This window comes from Scyliorhinus torazame, chromosome 14 (assembly GCF_047496885.1).
Source record: "Scyliorhinus torazame isolate Kashiwa2021f chromosome 14, sScyTor2.1, whole genome shotgun sequence".
Lineage (NCBI taxonomy): Eukaryota > Metazoa > Chordata > Chondrichthyes > Carcharhiniformes > Scyliorhinidae > Scyliorhinus > Scyliorhinus torazame.
In genome coordinates this window covers 182,200,849-182,222,655 of record NC_092720.1, presented here as the reverse complement: position 1 = coordinate 182,222,655, position 21,807 = coordinate 182,200,849, and the positions used below count along the sequence as shown (strand labels likewise).

General features: G+C 48.9%; 1 protein-coding gene across 1 annotated transcript in view; it reads left to right on the top strand.

Annotated features, from left to right (window-relative positions):
• Positions 1-3,549: 3,549 nt before the first annotated feature.
• LOC140390255 (netrin-G1-like) overlaps positions 3,550-21,807 on the top strand; it is a 94,550-nt gene continuing 76,292 nt past the window's right edge. Inside the window, exon 1 of the mRNA XM_072475260.1 lies at positions 3,550-4,188. The gene's annotated coding sequence lies outside the window, so the exon portion shown is untranslated. The remainder of the gene's footprint in view (positions 4,189-21,807) is intronic.

Here is a 21,807-nt window from a genome sequence, read left to right as displayed (position 1 = left end):
TCTTCTGCGCTTTGACCCCTCCTTCTGAACATCAGAGCCAGCCGTGGTGCCACTTCTCTGGCTGCTGCTGTTGTTTTCCCCTGATAGGCTATCCCCCCCGACAGTATCCAAAGGGGTATACCTGTTCGAGAGGGGGACAACCACAGGGGATTCCTGCACTGACTGCCTGCCCTTTCTGGTGGTCACCCATTTCTCTGCCTGCACCTTGGGTGTGACCACATTTATATAACTGCGATCTATGATGCTTTCCGCCATCTGCATGCTCCTAAGTGCATCCAATTGCTGCTCCAACCGAACCATGCGGTCTGTGAGGAGCTCCAGTTGGGTGCACTTTCTGCAGATGAAGCCACCCGGGATGCTGGAAGCCTCCCGGACCTGCCACATCTCGCAGTCAGAGCACTGCACCCCTCTAACTGACATTGCGTCAATTAATTAAAATTAAATTTTTTTTTAAAAAAATTATATATTTTTTAATTTTTTTAAAAAGTTACTGTTAACTATCTGTGAGTAGCACTAGATTTCTAATATAAATGCGAAAGCTAAATATAGTACTCTCCGATCTCTGGCTTAGATACCCCTCTAAATTATAATTAAGTAATTATGTTTAATTAGTTACCAATGCTTACTTTTTTTAAATTTAGTGTAGATTCCCAACCAGCCACTCAGGTCACAGCTTTTCTGTGATGTCACTTCAGTTTCCCCCCAACACACACAATTTGAAAAAGGTATAAAAGTAAAAATGAGTAAAAATCACTTACTTACCTTCTTACCTTCTGAGTGTCTTAGATGTTCTCAGGTTCTCTCCCTGACAGAGACTGCTCCTCCTCCTCCAAACAGCTCCCGAAACTAGGCCGCGATCTTTTAAAATTAAAAAGTACACATGACAATGAAGCAAATTCAATTCAATTCGATTTACAGCATCAAAGAGCCAGAGATTTCACCAGTGAACTGCTGTTAGCAAACAGACTCTGTACAGTCAGACAGCCAGTACTGAGTGAGTGCTGCACTGTCAGAGAGCCTGTTCTGAGGGAATGCTGCACTGTCAGAGAGCCTGTTCTGAGGGAATGCTGCACTGCCACAGGGTCAGTACTGAGGGAGTGTGGCACTGTCACATAGTCAGTACTGAGGGAGTGCTGCACTGTCAGTGGGTCAGTACTGAGGGAGTGCTGCACTGTCAGACAGCCAGTTCTGAGGGAGTATTGCACTGTCAGAGAGCCAGTACTGAGGGCATGCTGCACGGTCACAGGGTCAGTACTGCGGGTGTGCTGCACTGTCAGAGAGCCAGTACTGAGGGAGTGCTGCACTGTCAGAGAGCCAGTACTGAGGGAGTGCTGCACTGTCACATGGTCAGTGCTGAGGGAGTACTGCACTGTCAGAGAGCGAGTACTCAGGGAGTGCTGCACTGGCAGAGAGCCAGTACTGAGGGAGTGCTGCACTGTCAGAGGGTCAGTACTGAGGCTGAGCTGCACTGTCAGAGGGTCAGTACTGAGGGAGCACTGCACTGTCACATGGTCAGTACTGAGGGAGAGCTGCACTGTCAGAGAGTCAGTACAGAGGGAGTGCTGCCCTGTCAGAGGGTCAGTACTGAGGGAGGGCTGCACTGTCAGAGGGTCAGCACTGAGGGAGTGTTGCACTGTCAGAAGGTCAGTACTGACGGAGTGCTGCACTGTCAGAGGGTCAGTACTGAGGGAGTGCTGAACTGTCAGAGGGTCAGTACTGACGGAGCGCTGCACTGTCAGAGGGTCAGTACTGAGGGAGTGCTGAACTGTCAGAGGGTCAGTACTGAGGGACTGTTGCACTGTCACAGGGTCAGTACTGAGGGAATGTTACACTGTCAGAGGTTCAGTACTGAGAGAGTGCTGCACTATCAGAGGGTCAGTACTGAGGGAGTGCTGCACTGTCAGAGGGTCAGTACTGAGGGGGTGCTGCACTGTCAGAGGGTCAGCACTGAGGGAGTGCTGCACTGTCAGAAGATCAGTACTGAGGGAGTGCTGCACTGTCAGAGGGTCAGTACTGAGGGAGTGCTGCACTGTCAGAGGGTCAGTACTGAGGGAGTGCTGCACTGTCAGATGGTCAGTACTGAGGGAATGCTGCACTGTCAGAGGGTCAGTACTGAGGGAGTGCTGCACTGTCAGACGTTCAGTACTGAGGCTGAGCTGCACTGTCAGAGGCTCAGTACTGAAGGAGTGCTGCACTGTCAGAGGGTCAGTACTGAGGGAGTGCTGCACTGTCAGAGGGTCAGTACTGAAGGAGTGCTGCACTGTTAGAGGGTCAGTATTGAGGGAATGCTGCACTGTCAGAAGGTCAGTACTGAGGGAGTGCTGCACTGTCAGAGGGTCAGTACTGAGGGAGTGCTGCACTGTCAGAGGGTCAGTACTGAGGGAGCGCTGCACCGTCTGTGGGTCAGTGCTGAGGGCTGTTGCATTATTGGGGGTGGTGGTGAGTAATGAAGGTGTGCTACACTGTCAGAGATGCCGTGTCGGAAATGAAACACTTGACTCTCGATGTGATTCAGCGTATGTTAAATAATGCATGGTCATCATTGGAGAAAAAACTCCGCCGCCCCGCGTCCCCGTCGCCTCGCCACCGTGCCTGTGGCCAATATTTCTCTCTCAATTGAGATGACTGGAACAGATTACGTGTCGTTATCCGTCAGAGAAAATATTCAAAGAGTCAATTTTAAATATTCATCACTAAACCCAGTTCCCCCCTGAGCAATTAGTTAAAGGTTAGCATGTCACGTTTCAAATTAATATCGTTGACTGAATGATGATGTGCGTTGATAAATTCTGGAAGATTAATTCACCAATAAAGAGTGTGAGCCCGGGAGCGTCTGGGGAATGGGATCAGAGTGAATGGTAAAGATCAGGAAAACTAACCTGGAAGCTGTCAAATAACTGGGGACAGGAATGGGCGCCAATCCACTGGAGGAAAAGGGTTAAATGATCAGACTGTAAACTTTACAACACGTGTACTGCGTTGGCTGGAAAGCCCGGCGGAAGGCGCTGAGCTGCTGGCAGGCGCTTGACAAATGCAGATGCTTTTTTTTCTCTCGATAGTGACTGTGAGCAAGAGCTGGGTTGACTTCGCACTGACTTTTCGCCCAGAGTGAAGCGACATTGTTCCCTGGAGGCAGGTAATAAATGAGGGCAGATTTCAGAATTCCCTCTACCCCCTCCCCCTTTTGTGTGGGATCTATCGCCATCGAGCTCTGTTCATTTCTCACTGTCCTGTGTCCGGACTCTCAATCCAGGGAGGTTTAGCCGAGCCGGGTCTTCAGGGATTGGCATGAGCACTACAGGGTGTGATTCCAGCCCCCAGTGTTCCCACATCCCGGGGCATTCCTCTGACTCCAGGCTCTCTGCGCGGTTTCCTGGTCCTTGTTTCTATTCACCTGAGTTTCCTTTCCTCTCCATCCCGCATGTGGCCCCTTGTTGTTCCTGAGATTCACCAGGCTCTGCTGCCCGCCCCTAACTGAACATTGTTCATCGGCCAGACTCATGCCTGGATATCCGACCGAGGGGAGAGTCACACTGAAGCCGATTCTGTTCCTAGCCGGGTTTAGAAATCTCAATTTGTTGATGGTTCATGTAGCTGGAGATTAGAATGAGCCTGGACATGGACACACATCCACATGGGTATGTCGGTGGAAAAACCTCGCCCCCAAACACAGGACCCTGCCCCTCAACACTGAGCGGACCCAGCCTGAAGATGGGGATTTGCAATGACACTGATGGTCAGCGGGGCGGTGCTGAGGGGCTTTAATTTATTCCAGGCTTCCGTGTCCCAGACATTGTCTGGATCCCAGCCTCCTGCCCTGGCAGACAGTTTGTGTGTGAGAGAGAGAGCAAAGCTTCCCCGAGTCAGCATTCACACTGGCTGAAAGGTTGTCCACACCCCCAGTCTGCCCAGTGCTGACTTTTCCCTGGGTTGGTGCACTCGCTGCCGGTGCTGTTGCTGTGGGTTTGGGAGCTGTGGACGGTCTGGAGAGAGGGGGACCTCCCCCTCCCTTTCACCCCCTCCCCCCTCCCTTTCACCCCCTCCCCGCTCTCCCCGCCCCGTCTCCAGTGAAGACACGACTCTCAGGAAGCAAACCCACTCCAACTGGGAGTTTGAAGGTGGAGCTGCTTCGCTGCGGAGTGAGAGGCTGAAAGAATCTGGGCAGGAATTTCCTATCGGGAATAGCCGGTGAGTGAGAGATGGGAGAGAGATTGAGAGGGCTCTGGGAAGGGGCTGTATAGACTATTGCAACCGAATATCATCAATGTGTTACATTATGTGGATAGTGGGCAGCTTACATCAACAACAGCAATGAGTTGCATTTATATAGCGCCTTTTCACTGGTAAAGGATCCCAAAGCGCTTTAGATTAAAATGACAGGAGCGCACAAATTCGTGTTTAATTCTGGAGAGGGCAATTCCAAAACTTTTTTGGATCGATTTCTTTGTTCTTGGAGATTGTTTAAATCGACTCTCAGGTTTTCTGAACTCTTTCTAAATCCCCAATAAATTCCCAGATATTGCTGCTGTTATTCTGAGAGGTTTATAAAACTGACGCTTTAATGTTATCTGTTGTTTCTTGGTTGTGGAGCGTGAAGCAGAGATTGGGTGATAATTCCCTTTTCACCGTTTTCCATCATATATTCCTCTCGATTCCAAGTTTATTCCGCTTTTCGGTCGGGATTGAATCCTCAGGGACATTAATGATGGAGAATGATTCTGGAGCTGGGAGTGAATGATTGCGGTTTGTTAGGAGACAGGAGCTGGGGTGGAGCAGTTTAACACAGGGTCGGTGCGAGTAACAGAGCTAGTCAGACACTCACTCACTACTTGTACTCACACTCACCACACAGACACTCACTACACACACTCACACTCTCTACACAGACTCACCCTCACTACACACAGTCACTATGCCCACTCATACTCACTACACACACTCACTACACACACTCGCTCACTACACACTCTCATTCACTACACACACTCACTACACACTCACAATCACTACCCACACACACTGTACACACACACTCACTCACTGCACACACTCACTCACTACACACACTCTTACTGTACAAACTCACTCACAAAACACATTCACTACTCACTCATTACACACACTCACAATCCCACACATAGTCACACTCATCACACACATTCACACTTCCTACACACACAAATTCCGACACACATTCACAATCCCACACAATCCCGCACATACACACACACACACTCACTACACACACTCACAATCTCACACATACTCGCACACATTACACACAATCCCACACATACTCACACTTACTATACACTCTCATTCACTATACACACTCACTACTCACAGTCAGTAAACACACTCGCACTCACTACACACAATCACTACATACCCACACTCACAACACACACTCACAGTCCCACACATAGTCACACTCACTACACATACTCACAATCCTACAAATAGTCACACTCCCTACACACACAATCCCACACATACTCTCTCTGCCTGTGCACACTCACAACACTCACGCACACTCACTACACACACTCACAATCCCATACACACACTCACTACACACTCCCAATCCCACACATACACATACTCACATTCACTACACACACTCACAATCCCACACATAGTCACACTCATTACACACACTCACAATCACACACACACACTAACACTCACTACACTCACAATCCCACACATACTCACACTCCCTACACACCCTCACAATCCCACACTCACTACACACATTCACAATCCCATACACACTCACTACATACACTCACAATCCCACACATTCTCACACTCACAATCCCACACACACTCACACTCACTACACATACTCACATTCACTACACACACTCACAATCCCACACATACTCACACTCCCTACACACCCTCACAATCCCACACTCACTACACACATTCACAATCCCACACACACTCACTACATACACTCACAGTCCCACACATTCTCACACTCACAATCCCACACACACTCACTACACATACTCACACTCACTACACACACTCCCACTCCCACACATACTTACACTCACTACACAGACACTATCCCACACATACACACAGTCACGATACACACTCACAATCCCACACATACTCACTCACTACACACACTCCCACTCCCACACATACTTACACTCACTACACAGACACTATCCCACACATACACACACTCGCTACACACACTCACAATCCCACACATACACACAGTCACTATACACACTCACAATCCCACACATACTCACACTCACTACACACACTCCCACTCCCACACATACTTACACTCACTACACAGACACTATCCCACACATACACACACTCACTACACACACTCACAATCCCACACATACACACACTCACACTCACTACACACACTCACAATCCCACACATCGTCACACTCACGTCACACACTCACAATCCCACACACACACTCACTACACACACACACAAAATCCCACACACACTCATAATCCCACACATACGAACACTCACTTCACACTCACAATCCCACACATACTCACACTCCCTACACACCCTCACAATCCCACACTCACTACACATTTCACAATCTCACACATGCTCACTACCCACACTCACAATCTCACACATTCCCACAGTCACTACACATACTTCCACTCCCACACATACACTCACTACACAGACACAATCCCACACATACACACACTCACTACACACACTACACACACAATCCCACACACACTCATACTCACTACATGCACTCCCAGTCCCACACATACACACACTTACCATACACACTCACACACATTACACACACAATCCCATACTGACTACACACACTCCCAATCCCACACACACTCACAATCCCGACACTCACAGTCCCACACATACTCTCACTCACCCCAAAGACACAATCCCACACATACTCACACTCACTACATGCACGTTCCCATACATACTCACTCTCTCTACACACCAAGTCCAATGCACACTCTCACTCAATACACACACTCCCAATCCCACACACTCACTACACACACTCACAATCCCACACATTCTCACAGTCACCCCATAAAAAGCCCATCCAAAATCACACATACATACACACACACTCACTCTGACACACACATACACACATTCACACACACACATCCATACATACTCACACTCATATATACTCACACACACATACTCACACATACACATGCACACACAGCAGTCCAGTCCCACTGGTCAAGGTTCAATCTACTCATACATTTCCTCATTGATTGTTAAACAAGGTATTTGTATTTAAACAAGTCCTATCAACAGTTCAGGGCGGCCCAATGCATTTTTCAGCCAATGAACCAATATTCTGGGATAGTCACTGCGGTAATGGTGGAAACTCAGCAGCCTGTTTAGGCATAGCAAGGTCCCACAAACATCAATGTGAGGTAATGAGCAGATCATCTGTTTATTTAGTGAGCCTCGGGACACTCAGCCTACAGATGCCTGGGGAATTTTCACCGGGAAAATCGGTGGCTGATCCCAGATGAGGAGGTCTGGTCAATTCCTCGGAAAGTCAAAGGAACCGAGATAGGAATATTCTGGGATGGCGCAATTAACTGGAGAAGGAGGCCATTCGGCCCATCGTGCCTGTGCTGGCTCTTCAAGTGTTATCCAGTCAGTCCCACTTGCTCTGCCCCCAATTTCCTGCTCTCTCGAGAAGGTGAGGAACAGCAACAGGAACAGATCACTGAAGTAGTAATGACATCTAATCTGGTTCCTCGACTGTCACCTCCTCCCTGATATTATCGGATACTTCATATTTTGTATTTTCTGTTCATAAACTTTAATATATTTTTTTAAATTTAGAGTACCCAATTTATTTTTGTTTCCAACTAAGGGGCAATTTAGCATGGCCAATCCACCTAGCCTGCACATTTTTGGGTTGTGGGGGTGAGACCCACGCAAACACGAGGAGAATGTGCAAACTCCACATGGACAGTGACCCAGAGCCGGGATCGAACGTGGGACCTCGGCGCTGTGAGGCATCAGGGCTAACCCACTGCGCCACCCTGCTGCCCACTTTTCTGTTCACAAATAACAAAAAGGCACTTTACACAGCTCAAAAGCATGCTGGATATCAGACAATTTGATTTGTGCAGTTCAATAGAGGTTGGAAAGTAACACGGAGGGTTTTAGAACCATGCAGAATCCTCAGGTGGGGCTGTTCCTCGATTCACTTTTTATTTTTTAATTTGTGAATCTCCGGCTCTGGAAACAGCACTTCATTTCTCGGTTCCCATCTATCTCCATCTCGGTCCCCATCTCCAAATCACCATCTCTCTCTCTGCACCTCTCTCTCTCTCCCTGTCTCTCTCTTCATCACTTTGTCCCCATCTGTCTATTCCCACCTCTATCTCTGTCTCTCTATCTCCATTTATATTGATCTTCATCTCTCCATAACCCCATCTCTCTATCCCCATCGCCATTAATCCCCATCTCTCCCTCTATCCCCATCTCTCCATCCATTGATCTTTATCTCTCCATATATCCCCATCTCTCCATCTCCATCTATCCCTATCCATTGATCTTTATCTCTCTATCCCCATCCTTCTCCCTCTCCCCACCTCTCCCTCCCACCCCACCTCTCCCTCCCCACCTCTCCCTCCCCACCTCTCTATCCCTTTATTCAGCTATCTCGCTTTTCCATTTCTACCTCTCTAACCGTCCCTCCCCCACCTTATTTCTTAGTTGACCCCCAATCGCTGTTCTCAATCTTTCTGCCGTACCCCTCTCTTCCTCCACTCTTCCATCGTCTTTCTCCCTCCCATTACCCAATCTCGTGCTCTTCCTGCTCCTCTCTCTAATCCTCTCACCTCCCCCCTTCTCTCTCTCCTTCTTTCTCCCCTTCCCTCTGCTGACTCCACTCTTACACTCATTCTCCACTCACTCTGCCCCCTCCCCTCTCTCCCTCTCACTCCCTCTTCTATCCCCTCCTTTCTCTCCCTTCCCCTCTTGTTTAACTGTTGAACAATCTCTTAATCTCCCATTTCTCCAGCACATTTTTGCAGTTGTCCATTCCCCGGGACTGGGATTGTCCTCCCTGGGACTCCTGGGGGCCTCCGCTCTCCCAGGATCACCTTCCCGTTTGCAGCAGTGATCGTCTGCTTGTCCTGGGGATTAGATATGTTCCTGACAGTACTGGATAAGACAGGGGATGGAGAGGGAGATTCTGGCTGCATTCAATAGGAATAACGTTGACATTGTATTCCAGACATTGGAGCTGAGGAACACAGGTATTGTACAGGGAATGTGGGAATTGTTCAGGGAATGTGGGGATTGTATCAGAGATGTGGGAATTGTACTGGTAATGTTGGGATTGTGTAGGAGATGTGGGGATTTGTATAGGAAATGTGGGGATTAAATTATTTAAATATAAATTTAGAGTGCCCAATAATTTTTTTCCAATTAAGGGGCAGTTTAGCGTGGCCAATCCACCTCCCTGCACTTCTTTTTGGATTGTGGGGGTGAGACCTTTGCAGACACAGGGAGAATGTGAAAACTCCACACGGGCAGTGACCCACGGTTGGGATCAAACCTGGGTCCTCGGTGCCGTGAGGTAGAAGTGCTAACCACTGCGCCACCATGCAGCCCCTGGAGATGTTGGTATTGTGTCGAAGATGTGAGAATTGATTTGAATGGGAACTGTATAGAAAATGTAGAATTGTATAGCAGGGTGGAATTGTACCGCAAGAACTTGCATTTCTGTCTGCCTCTAACACGGATGATTAACCTGAAACATTAACTCGGTTTCAGTCTCCACAGATGCTGTGAGAGCTGCTGAGTTTTCCCAGTATTTTTTGTTTTTATTTCAGATTTCCAGTATCTGCAATATTTTCCTGTTGGGTTTCTACATCATTCCGATACAATCCCAACATTGAACACGGTAAAACGTCCCAAGATGCTTCATGAGAGCAAGTAGCAATCAAAATGTGACAGCCAGACACGTAATAACCAAAAGCTTGGTCAAAAAGCAAGGTTTCAAACACGTTTTAAAGGAGGAGAGAGGGTTCAAGAGGTTTAGGGTGGGAATTCGAGAGCCGTTATATCTGATTTCAGCTTCTTCCTCTCAAACTACAGGGTAAATTCTATCATATTGTGGTCCCTGCTCCCGAAGGGTTCCTTCACGTTAAGTCCCTAATCAAGTTTGCCTCAATTACACATCACCAAATCCAGAATTGCTTGTTCCCTTGTGGGCGTTACCACAAGCTGTTCCAGAAAGCCATCTCTTAGACATTCCACAAATTCCTTTACTGGGCATTCGCTAACAACCTGATTTACCCAGTCCACCTGCATATTGCAGGCAGCACAGTGGTTAGCACTGTTGCCTCACAGCATCAGGGTCCCAGGTTTGATTCCAGGCTTGGGTCACTGTGCGGAGTCTGCACGTTCTCCCCCTGTCTGCTTGGGTTTCCTCCGGGTACTCTGGTTTCCTCCCACAAGTCCCAAAAGTCGTGTTGTTCGGTAATTTGTACATTCTGAATGCTCCCTCTGTGTACCCGAACAGCTGCCGGAAGGTGGTGACTAGGGGCTTTTCGCAGTAAATTCATTGCAGTGTTAATGTAAGCCTACTTGTGACAATAAAGATGGCTATTCTTATTATATTGATGTCCCCTATGATTATTGTAATATTACCTTTCTTATATGCCTTTTCTATCTCCTGATTTATTTTCTGCCCCACATCCTGACTACTGCTTGGGGGCCTGTACATAATTCCCATCAGGGTCTTTTTTCCTTTGCGATTCCTCAACTCTACCCACACAGATTCTATGCCTTCCGACCCTATATCACTTCTTGCTGTCGATTTAAGTTCATTCCTTGTAACAATGAAATGAAATGAAATGAAAATCGCTTATTTTCACAAGTAGGCTTCAAATAAAGTTACTGTGAAAAGCCCCTAGTCGCCACATTCCGGTGCCTGTTCAGGGAGGCTGGTAAGGGAACTACCCCTTTTGCCCATCTGCCTGTTCTTTCGGGTACACAGAGGAGAATTCAGAATGCTCAGACACATATTCTTAGATTTTAGATCCCAGCCCTGATAACCTTGCAGCTATGTCTCTGTGATGCCCACAACATCATATCTATAATTTCAATGTGCACAACAAACTCATTTAACTTGTTTTGTATACTGCGCACATTTAGTTACAACACCCTCAGTCCTGGGTTGACTACCCCCTTCTCAAAGCTGGCCTTTTTTTGCTGTGGCTGAAGTTAGACTCCTGCCGCTTTCTGTAACCTCTGCTCTGTTACATGTTCTGGAAATGTTGCTAACCTCTTCTGAGCCCTCGGTCCCTTTACCTCTTTTAAAGTCCTGATCATTAACCTGCACTCTCACCTTCTCCTTTAAATTTTGTTTTCTAATTTTCCATTCAACTGAACTGCCTGCCCCCCCCCTCAACTATTTAGTTTAATGCCTGAGCTACATTATGCGATTTGCCAGGAGTCTGGTTCCAGCTTGATTCAGGTGAAGACCGTCCCATTGGCACCAGTACTGGTGCCAATGCCCATAAATTCAAACCCATTTCTCCCACACCAACCTTTGAGCCATGCATTTACCTCTTTAATCTTATTGACCCTGTGCCAATTAGTTCATGTCCAATGCTGACCAACTCACATTTCCCCTGGGACAAAGCAGCTGGAACACTGAAAGTTGTGTCCTGTTTGTCTCACTCAACCTCACACCGTGGGACGGCAAGGTGGAAACATGAAACAGCACCTCCTGCTGTTCCTGCCCAGTCTCACATTGTGGGACAGCGAGGTGGGAAGACTTCACGGCACCTCCTGCGATCCTACCCAGTCTCACACCCTGGGCCACTCCCACTGTTGGGGACAATTGGTTTTCCCTGACGGTCTCCCCACTCGCTCAGTCTCACATTGTGGGTCAGCAAGGCGGGAACACTAAACAGCGCCTCCTGCTGGTCCTACCCAGTCTCACACTCTGAACTGTTCCCAGTGTTGGGGGCAATTGGTTTTCATTGAGGATCTCCCCACTCTCAGTCTTACATCATCTGACTTTAAAACTGATTTGAGATGCGCAAGGAGTTTTCTTTATTTAATGGTGAAGAATGAAATATTTCTCAACAGACAAACAATGGAATTGGGTGAGAATTAAATCAATGTTGCTGGAAATGAGTTCTTGATGAACAGCAGATTCTGAACTTGTTCTGTTTTGCCGTGGGGTCCTTGATGCTCCTGACTGGCATCAGATTAACTTTTCCCAACATGTAATTTAATGTGGAAATCATCTCGTTTCCAGAGAGAAGACATCAGCGAGCCGACATCCCTGAACCACAAACTGCCTTCAGCTCAGAACTGTCAATAAATTCAAACTCAACTCACCTGTACTCAGGGCAGGATTGGTTATATTGATCTGCAGTTTATAAAGGAAAGGTGAAAATGAAAAGAATCCCCAAAAATCTCAGCAGAATATATTACAACCTCATCAAACTTCAGTAAAGTCTGGCAGTGAAAGCATGCAGCCTGACAATCCACCTCCTCGTTGTTACCTCTCCAGCCATTACACATCTCCCCAGCTCTGTAACTTCCTCCAGTCCCGTCAAGCCTCCCAATTACTGAAACCTGCTCCAGTCCTCACGTCCCTCTCGATCTCTGTAACCTTCTCAAACCGTGATGATCCTCCCTGTATGTGTCGGCTCCACTAGCCCTTACACATCTCCCTATCTCTCTAACTCCTCCAAGCCCGACAAGCCTCTTTATTTCTGTAACCACCTCCACACCCCGTCCCTATCTCTGTAACCTCCTCCAGCTTCAATTACATTCCCTCTCTCTGGAACCTCCTCCAGCAACGCTTTTTCAATTAAACTTTTATGGGATGTGGGCTTTGCGGCTAGGCCAGCATTTATTGCCCATCCCGATTATTGCCAGCAGGTAGTGGTGGTCTGCCTTCTTGAACCACTGCAGTATCTGTGGTGTAGGTACACCCACAGTGCTGTTACAGAGGAAAGTCCAGGATTTTGGCTGTGAATGAGCGGCAAAAAAGTTCCAACTCAGGATGGTGAGCGACTTGGAGAGCAAAGCCCAGGTGGTGGTTGTTCTCAGGTATCTGCTAATATTGTCCTTCCAGATGTTGGCGGTCATGCGTTTGGAAGGTGCTGCCAGAGAAGCCTTGGAGAGTTCCTGCAGTGCTTCCCGCAGACAGTACTCATAGCTGTCACTGTTCCTCAGTGGTGGAGGGAGTGAATGTTTCTGGATGGGGTGCCAATCAAATGGGCTGCTTTGTCCTGGATGGTGTTGAGCTTCTTGAGTGTTGTTGTAGCTGCACTCACCCAGGCCAGTGGAGAGATATTTCATTACTCTCCTGACTCGTGCCTTGCCGATGGTGGACAGGCTTTGGGGGGGCCAGGAGATGAGTTACTCGCTGCAGGATTTCTAGCCTCTGAACTGCTCTGGTAGCCACAGTAATTATGTGACTAGTCCAATTCAGTTTCTGGTCAATGGTAACCCCCAAGATGTTGATAGTGGAGGATTCAGCAATGATAATATTGTTGAATGTCAAGAGGCGCTAGTTTGATTATATCTTGTACGAGATGGTCATTGGATTGTATTGGATTGGTTTATTGTCACGTGGACCGAGGTACAGTGAAAAGTATTTTTCTGCGAGCAACTCAACAGGTCATTAAGTACATGAAAAGTAAAGGAAATAAAATAAAATGCATAATAGGGCAACACAAGGTACACAATATAACTACATAAGCACCGGCATTGGATGAAGCATACAGGATGTAGTATTAATGAGGTCAGTCAATAAGAGGGCCATTTAGGAGTCTGGTAACAGTGGGGAAGAAGCTGTTTTTGAGTCTGTTCGTGCGTGTTCTCAGACTTCTGTATCTCCTGCCCGATGGAAGAAGTTGGAAGAATGAGTAAGCCGGGTGGGAGGGGTCTTTGATTATGCTGCCTGCTTTCCCCAGGCAGCAGGAGGTGTAAATGGAGTCAATGGATGGGAGACAGGTTTGTGTGATGGACTGGGCTGTATTCACGACTCTCTGAAGTTTCTTGCGGTCCTGGGCCGAGCAGTTGCCATACCAGGCTGTGATGCAGCCAGATAGGATGCTTTCTATGTCCGGCACCTGTGTGATGCAATTGTTATTTGCCACTTGTCAGCCCAAGCCTTGATGCTGTCTAGGTCTTAGTGCATTTGGACAAAGAACAATACAGCACAGGAACAGGCCCTTTGGCCCTCCAAACCTGTACCGGTCATGATACCATCCTCAGTACTTCCTAGTGCCGTATCCCTCCCTACGCACTGTATTCATGTATTTGTTGAGATGCCTTTTGAACGCCGTTAATGTATCTGCTTCCACAAACCCCCCTGGCAGCGCATTCATGGCACTCACCATGTCTGTGTAAAAAACATGCCTCGCACATCTCCTCTAAACCTTGCCCCACAGACCTTAAACCTATGTCCCCTCGTGACTGACCCCTCCACCCTGAGAAAGAATGCCTGCCCAGCCACTCTATCATTGCCTCTTATAATCTTGTAGATCTCTATCAGATTGCCCCTCAACCTCTGTTGTTGTAAGGAAAACAGTCCGAGTATATTCAGCCTCTCTGCATTGCGAACACCCTCCAGACCAGGCACACCATCACAAGCCTCCACCTCCTCCAGGTAGCGTGGAGACCAGAATTGTGCGCAATATTCCAAGTGCGGCCTTACCAAGGTTCCACACAACTCTGGCATGACTTGCCAGTTTTTAAACTCGATGCCCTGTCCAATGAAGGAAAACATTCCATATACTTTCTTGACTACCTTGTCCACTTGTGTTGTCACTTTCAAAGAACTGTGGACTGCTTCTGAGGAGTCACGAATGGTGCTGAACATTTTGCAGTCATCAATGATAACCCCACCCCCACTTCTGACCTTATTATGGAAGGAAGGTCATGGATGAAGCAGCTGATGATGGTTGAGCATTGGGACTACCCTAAAGAGCTCCTGCAGTGATGTCCATGGACTGAGGTGATTGATCCTCAACCACAACAACCATTCTCCTTTGCATTAGTTATGACTCCAGCGGGTTTTCCCCCTGATTCCCATTGACTGTAGTTTTGCATGGTCTCCTTGATGCCATAGCCGGTTAAATGCTACCTTGAAGGGCAGTCACTCTCACCACACCTCTGGAATTCAGCTCTTTTGTCCATGTTTGAATCAGGGCTGTAATGAAGTCAGGAGCTGAGTGACCCTGGCGGAACCAAACTGAGCATCCATGAGCAGGTTATTGTTGAGTAAATGCCACTTGATGGCACTGTTGATGCCCCTTCCATCACTTTACTGATAATCGAGAATAGATGGCGCAGTCATTGGCAGGGTTGGATTTGTCCTGCTTTTTGTGTATAGGTCATACATGGGCAATTTTCCACATTGCCGGGTAGATGCCAGTGTTGTAGCTGTACTGAAATAGCTTGGCTTGGGGCGCAGCAAGTTTGCAAGCACGCCTTCAGTACTATTACCGGAATATTGTCAGGGTCCATAGCCTTTGCAGTATCCAGTGCCTTCAGCCGTTTCTTGCTGGCACGTGGAGTGAATCGAATTTGTTGAAGACTGACATCTGTGATGCTGGGGACCTTTAGAGAACCTATGGCTGAAGATTGTTGTGAATGCATGTCCTGTGTTTTTGACTATTGTGCTGGGCTCCTTCATCATTGAGGATGGGGATATTTGTGGAGACTCAGTTGGTTAATTGTCCACCAGTCATGATTAGATATGTCATGACTGCAGAGCTCAGATCTGATACACAGATTGTAGAATTACCGAGCTGTCTATTACTTGCTGCTGTTTGTCATGCAAGTAGTCTTGTGTTGTAGCCTCACCAGGCTGATGCTTCAGTTTTTGATACTCCTGGTGCTGCTTCTGACATGACATTCTGCACTTTTGATTTGATCAGTGTTGATCCCCTGGCTTGGTTGTATAGTAAATTGGGAGATATGCCGAGCCATCAAGTTGCAGACTGTGATTGACTACAATTCTGTTGCTGCTAATGGCCCACAGCACCTCATGGATGCCCAATCTTGAGTTGCTAGATGCTCAAAGTCTATCCCATTTAGCACGTTGGTAGTGCCACACAACACAGTGGAGAGTAACCTCAATGTGAAGTCAGGACTTTGTCTCCACAAGGACTGTGTGGTGGCTCTACCGATACTGCCATGAAAAGAAGCACCTGTGGCAGCAGGCTGATGAGGATGAGGTCATGTATGTATTTCCCTCACCACGTGCTGCAGATCCAGTCCAGCAGTTATGTCCTTTAGGACCCAGCCAGCTCGGTCAGTGGCGGTACTACCAAGTATATTCTGCGCCCTTGCCACCCTCATCGCTTCCTCCAACTGGTGTTCAAAATGGAGGAGTACTGACTTAACAACAGAGGGGGGGACGGTATTTGGCAATCATCAGGAGGCTCCCTTGCCCATATTTGACCTGGTCCCATACGACTACAAGGAGTCCAATGTTGAGGGCTTCCTGGACAACCTCTTTTTCGACACTGTACCAATGTGCCCCCACCTCTGCTTACAGTGAGACAGTACATTCCCAAGGATGCTGATGGTGGTGTCTGGGAAATGATCGACAGGGATGGTTCTATGACTATAACTACGGTAGCCAGATGCTTAATTAGTCTGTGGGACAATTTTCCCAATTTTGGTGAGTGTATTTTAAAATTTTTTTTTAGAGTACCCAATTCTTTATTTTTCACAATTATGGGGCAATTTAGCATGGCCAATCTAACTACCGGCACATCATTGGGTTGTGTGGGTGAGACCCATGCAAACACGGGGAGAATGTGCAAACTCCACACAGAAAGTGACCCGCGGCCGGGATCGAAACACTGTGCTGCCCTGTGTGTTAGTTTTAATTCAAGAAGTTGAGTTTGTGTTGTGGTTTGATTCAAGATGGTGAGTATGTGTTTTGATTAGAGATGGTGAATGTACGTGGGGCGTTTCATGCAAGGCGGTGAGTGTGTTGAGGATATGTTTGGTGATGCTAAGTGTGTGTTGGGGAGGTTTGATTGGAGACGTTGAGAGTGTGTCGGTCGGGGTTTGATTGGAGATGGTGAGTGTGTGTCGCAGGGGTTTGATTGCAGATGGTGAGTGTGTGTGGGGGGGGGTTTGATTCGAGATGGTGAGTGTGCGTCGGGGGGGGTTTGATTGCAGATGGTGAGTGTGTGTCGGGGGGTTTGATGGGAGATGGTGAGTGTGTGTCGGGGGGGTTTGATTGGAGATGGTGAGTGTGTGTCGGCGGGGTTTGATTGGAGATGGTGAGTGTGTGTCGGGAGGTTGATTGGAGATGGTGAGTGTGTGTCGGGGGGTTTGATTGGAGATGATGAGTGTTGTCAGGATGAGTTTGGAGATGGTGAGTGTGAGTCGGGGGGTTTGATTGGAGACAGTGGGTGTGTGTCGGGGTTCGATTGGAGAGGGTGAGTGTGTGTCGGGGTTGGATTGGAGATGGTGAGTGTGTGTCGGGGGGTTTGATTGGAGATGGTGAGTGTGTGTCGGGGGGTTTGATTGGAGATGGTGAGCGTGTGTCGGGGTTTGATTGGAGATGGCGAGTGTGTGTCGGGGGGGTTTGATTGGAGATGGTGAGTGTGTGTCGGGGGTTTGATTGGAGATGGTGAGTGTGTGTCGGGGGATTGGAGGTGGTGAGTATGTGTCGGGAGGGTTTGATTGGAGATGGTGAGTGTGTGTCGGGGGATTGATTGGAGATGGTGAGTGTGTGTTGGGGATTTGATTGGAGATGGTGAGTGTGTGCCGGGGGGGGTTTGATTGGAGATGGTGAGTGTGTGTCGGGGGATTGGAGATGGTGAGTGTGTGTCGGGGGGGGTTTGATTGGAGATGGTGAGTGTGTGTCGGGGTTTGATTGGAGATGGTGAGTGTGTGTCGGGGGGGGTTTGATTGGAGATGGTGAGTGTGTGTCGGAGGATTGGAGATGGTGAGTGTGTGTCGGGGGGTTTGATTGGAGATGGTGAGTGTATGTCGGGGGGTTTGATTGGAGATGGTGAGTGTGTGTCGGGGGATTGGAGATGGTGAGTGTGTGTCGGGGGGTTTGATTGGAGATGGTGAGTGTGTGTCGGGGGGGATTGATTGGAGATGGTGAGTGTGTGTTGGGGGTTTGATTGGAGATGGTGAGTGTGTGTCGGGGGGTTTGATTGGAGATGGTGAGTGTGTGTCGGGGGGGTTTGATTGGAGATGGTGAGTGTGTGTCGGGGGGTTTGATTGGAGATGGTGAGTGTGTGTCGGGGGGTTTGATTGGAGATGGTGAGTATGTGTCGGGAGGGTTTGATTGGAGATGGTGAGTGTGTGTTGGGGTTTGATTGGAGATGGTGAGTGTGTGTCGGGGGTGGGTTTGATTGGAGATGGTGAGTGTGTGTCGGGGGGTTTGATTGGAGATGGTGAGTGTGTGTCGGGGGTTTGATTGGAGATGGTGAGTGTGTGTCGGGGGGTTTGATTGGAGATGGTGACTGTGTGTCGGGGGGGTTTGATTGGAGATGGTGAGTGTGTGTTGGGGGGTTTAATTGGAGATGGTGAGTGTGTGTCGGGGGGTTTGATTGGAGATGGTGAGTGTGTGTCGGGGGGTTTGATTGGAGATGGTGAGTGTGTGTCGGGGGGTTTGATTGGAGATGGTGAGTGTGTGTTGGGGGTTTGATAGGAGATGGTGAGTGAGTGTCGGGGGGGTTTGATTGGAGATGGTGAGTGTGTGTCGGGGGTTTGATTGGAGATGGTGAGTGTGTGTCGGGGGATTGGAGATGGTGAGTGTGTGTCGGGGGGTTTGATTGGAGATGGTGAGTGTGTGTCGGGTGATTGGAGATGGTGAGTGTGTGTCGGGGGGGGTTTGTTTGGAGATGGTGAGTGTGTGTCGGGGGTTTGATTGGAGATGGTGAGTGTGTGTCGGGGGGTTTCATTGGAGATGGTGAGTGTGGGTCGGGGGGGGTTTGATTGGAGATGGTGAGTGTGTGTCGGGGGGGTTTGATTGGAGATGGTGAGTGTGTGTCGGGGGTATGATTGGAGATGGTGAGTGTGTGTTGGGGGGGTTTGATTGGAGATGGTGAGTGTGTGTTGGGGGTTTGATTGGAGATGGTGAGTGTGTGTTGGGGTTTGATTGGAGGTGGTGAGTGTGTGTTGGGGGGTTTGATTGGAGATGGTGAGTGTGTGTCGGGGGGGGTTTGATTGGAGATGGTGAGTGAGTGTCGGGGGGGTTTGATTGGAGATGGTGAGTGTGTGTCGGGGGATTGGAGATGGTGAGTGTGTGTCGGGGGGGGTTTGATCGGAGATGGTGAGTGTGTGTCGGGGGGGTTTGATTGGCGAGGATGAGTGTGTGTCGGGGGAGTTTGATTGGAGATGGTGAGTGTGTGTCAGGGAGTTTGATTGGAGATGGTGAGTGTGTGTCAGGGGGGGTTTGTTTGGAGATGGTGAGTGTGTGTCGGGGGGGGTTTGATTGTAGATGGTGAGTGTGTGTCGGGTGACTGGAGATGGTGAGAGTGTGTCGGGGGGTTTGATTGGAGATGGTGAGTGTGTGTCGGGGGATTGGAGATGGTGAGTGTGTGTCGGGGGGGTTTGATCGGAGATGGTGAGTGTGTGTCGGGGGGGTTTGATTGCAGATGGTGAGTGTGTATCGGGGGGGTTTGATTGGAAATGGTGAGTGTGTGTCGGGGTTTGATTGGAGATGGGGAGTGTGAGTTGGTGGGTTTGATTGGAGATGGTGAGTGTGTGTCGGGGGGGGTTTGATTGGAGATGGTGAGTGCGTGTCGGGGGTTTGATTGGAGATGGTGAGTGTGTGTCGGGGGTTTGATTGGAGATGGTGAGTGTGTGTCGGGGGGAGTTTCATTGGAGATGGTGTGTGTGTGTCGGGGGTTTGATTGGAGATGGTGGGTGTGTGTCGAGGGGTTTAATTGGAGATGGTGAGTGTGTGTCGGGGGTTTGATTTGAGATGGTGAGTGTGTGTTGGGGGTTTGATTGGAGATGGTGAGTGTTTGTCGGGGGGTTTGATTGGAGATGGTGAGTGTGTGTTGGGTGGTTTGATTGGAGATGGTGATTGTGTGTCGGGGGGTTTGATTGGAGATGGTGAGTGTGTGTCGGGGGGTTTGATTGGAGATGGTGAGTGTGTGTCGGGGAATTGGAGATGGTGAGTGTGTGTCGGGGGTTTGATTGGAGATGGTGGGTGTGTGTCGAGGGGTTTGATTGGAGATGGTGAGTGTGTGTCGGGGGTTTGATTGGAGATGGTGAGTGTGTGTTGGGGGTTTGATTGGAGATGGTGAGTGTTTGTCGGGGGGTTTGATTGGAGATGGTGAGTGTGTGTTGGGTGGTTTGATTGGAGATGGTGATTGTGTGTCGGGGGTTTGATTGGAGATGGTGAGTGTGTGTCGGGGGGTTTGATTGGAGATGGTTAGTGTGTGTCGGGGAATTGGAGATGGTGAGTGTGTGTCAGGGGGGTTTGATTGGAGATGGTGAGTGTGTATCGGGGTGATTTGATTGGAGATGGTGAGTGTGTGTCGGGGTTTGATTGGAGATGGTGAGTGTGTGTTGGTGGGTTTGATTGGAGATGGTGAGTGTGTGTCGGGGGATTGGAGATGCTGAGTGTGCGTCAGGGGTTTGATTGGAGATGGTGAGTGTGTGTCGGGGGGAGTTTGATTGGAGATGGTGTGTGTGTGTCGGGGGGTTTGATTGGAGATGGTGAGTGTGTGTTGGGGGTTTGATTGGAGATGGTGAGTGTGTGTCGGGGGGTTTGATTGGAGATGGTGAGTGTGTGTCGGGGGGTTTGATTGGAGATGGTGAATGTGTGTTGCGGGTTTGATTGGAGATGGTGAGTGTGTGTCGGGGGGTTTGATTGGAGATGGTGAGTGTGTGTCGGGGGGTTTGATTGGAGATGGTGAGTGTGTGTCGGGGGGTTTGATTGGAGATGGCGAGTGTGTGTCGGGGGGTTTGATTGGAGATGGTGAATGTGTGTTGGGGGTTTGATTGGAGATGGTGAGTGTTTGTCGGGGGGTTTGATTGGAGATGGTGAGTGAGTGTTGGGTGGTTTGATTGGAGATGGTGAGTGTGTGTCGGGGTTTGATTGGAGATGGTGAGTGTGTGTCGGGGGGGTTTGATTGGAGATGGTGAATGTGTGTCGGGGGGGTTTGATTGGATATGGTGAGTGTGTGTCGGGGGTTTGATTGGAGAAGGTGAGTGTGTGTCGTGGAGTTTGATTGGAGATGGTGAGTGTGTGTCGGGGTTTGATTGGAGATGGTGAGTGTGTGTCGGGGGGTTTGATTGGAGATGGTGAGTGTGTGTTGTTGGGTTTGATTGGAGATGGTGAGTGTGTGTCGGGGGATTGGAGATGGTGAGTGTGTGTCGGGGTGTTTGATTGGAGATGGTGAGTGTGTGTCGGGGTGTTTGATTGGAGATGGTGAGTGTGTGTCGGGGTGTTTGATTGGAGATGGTGAGTGAGTGTCGGGGGGTTTGATTGGAGATGGTGAGTGTGCGTCGGGGGGGGTTTGATTGGAGATGGTGAGTGTGTGTCGGGGGGGTTTGATTGAAGATGGTGAGTGTGTGTTGGTGGGTTGGATTGGAGATGGTGAGTGTGTGTCGGGGGGTTTGATTGGAAATGGTGAGCGTGTGTCGGGGGGGGTTTGATTGAAGATGGTGAGTGTGTGTTGGTGGGTTTGATTGGAGATGGTGAGTGTGTGTCGGGGGATTGGAGATGGTGAGTGTGCGTCGGGGGGTTTGATTGGAGATGGTGAGTGTGTGTCGGGGGGTTTGATTGGAGATGGTGA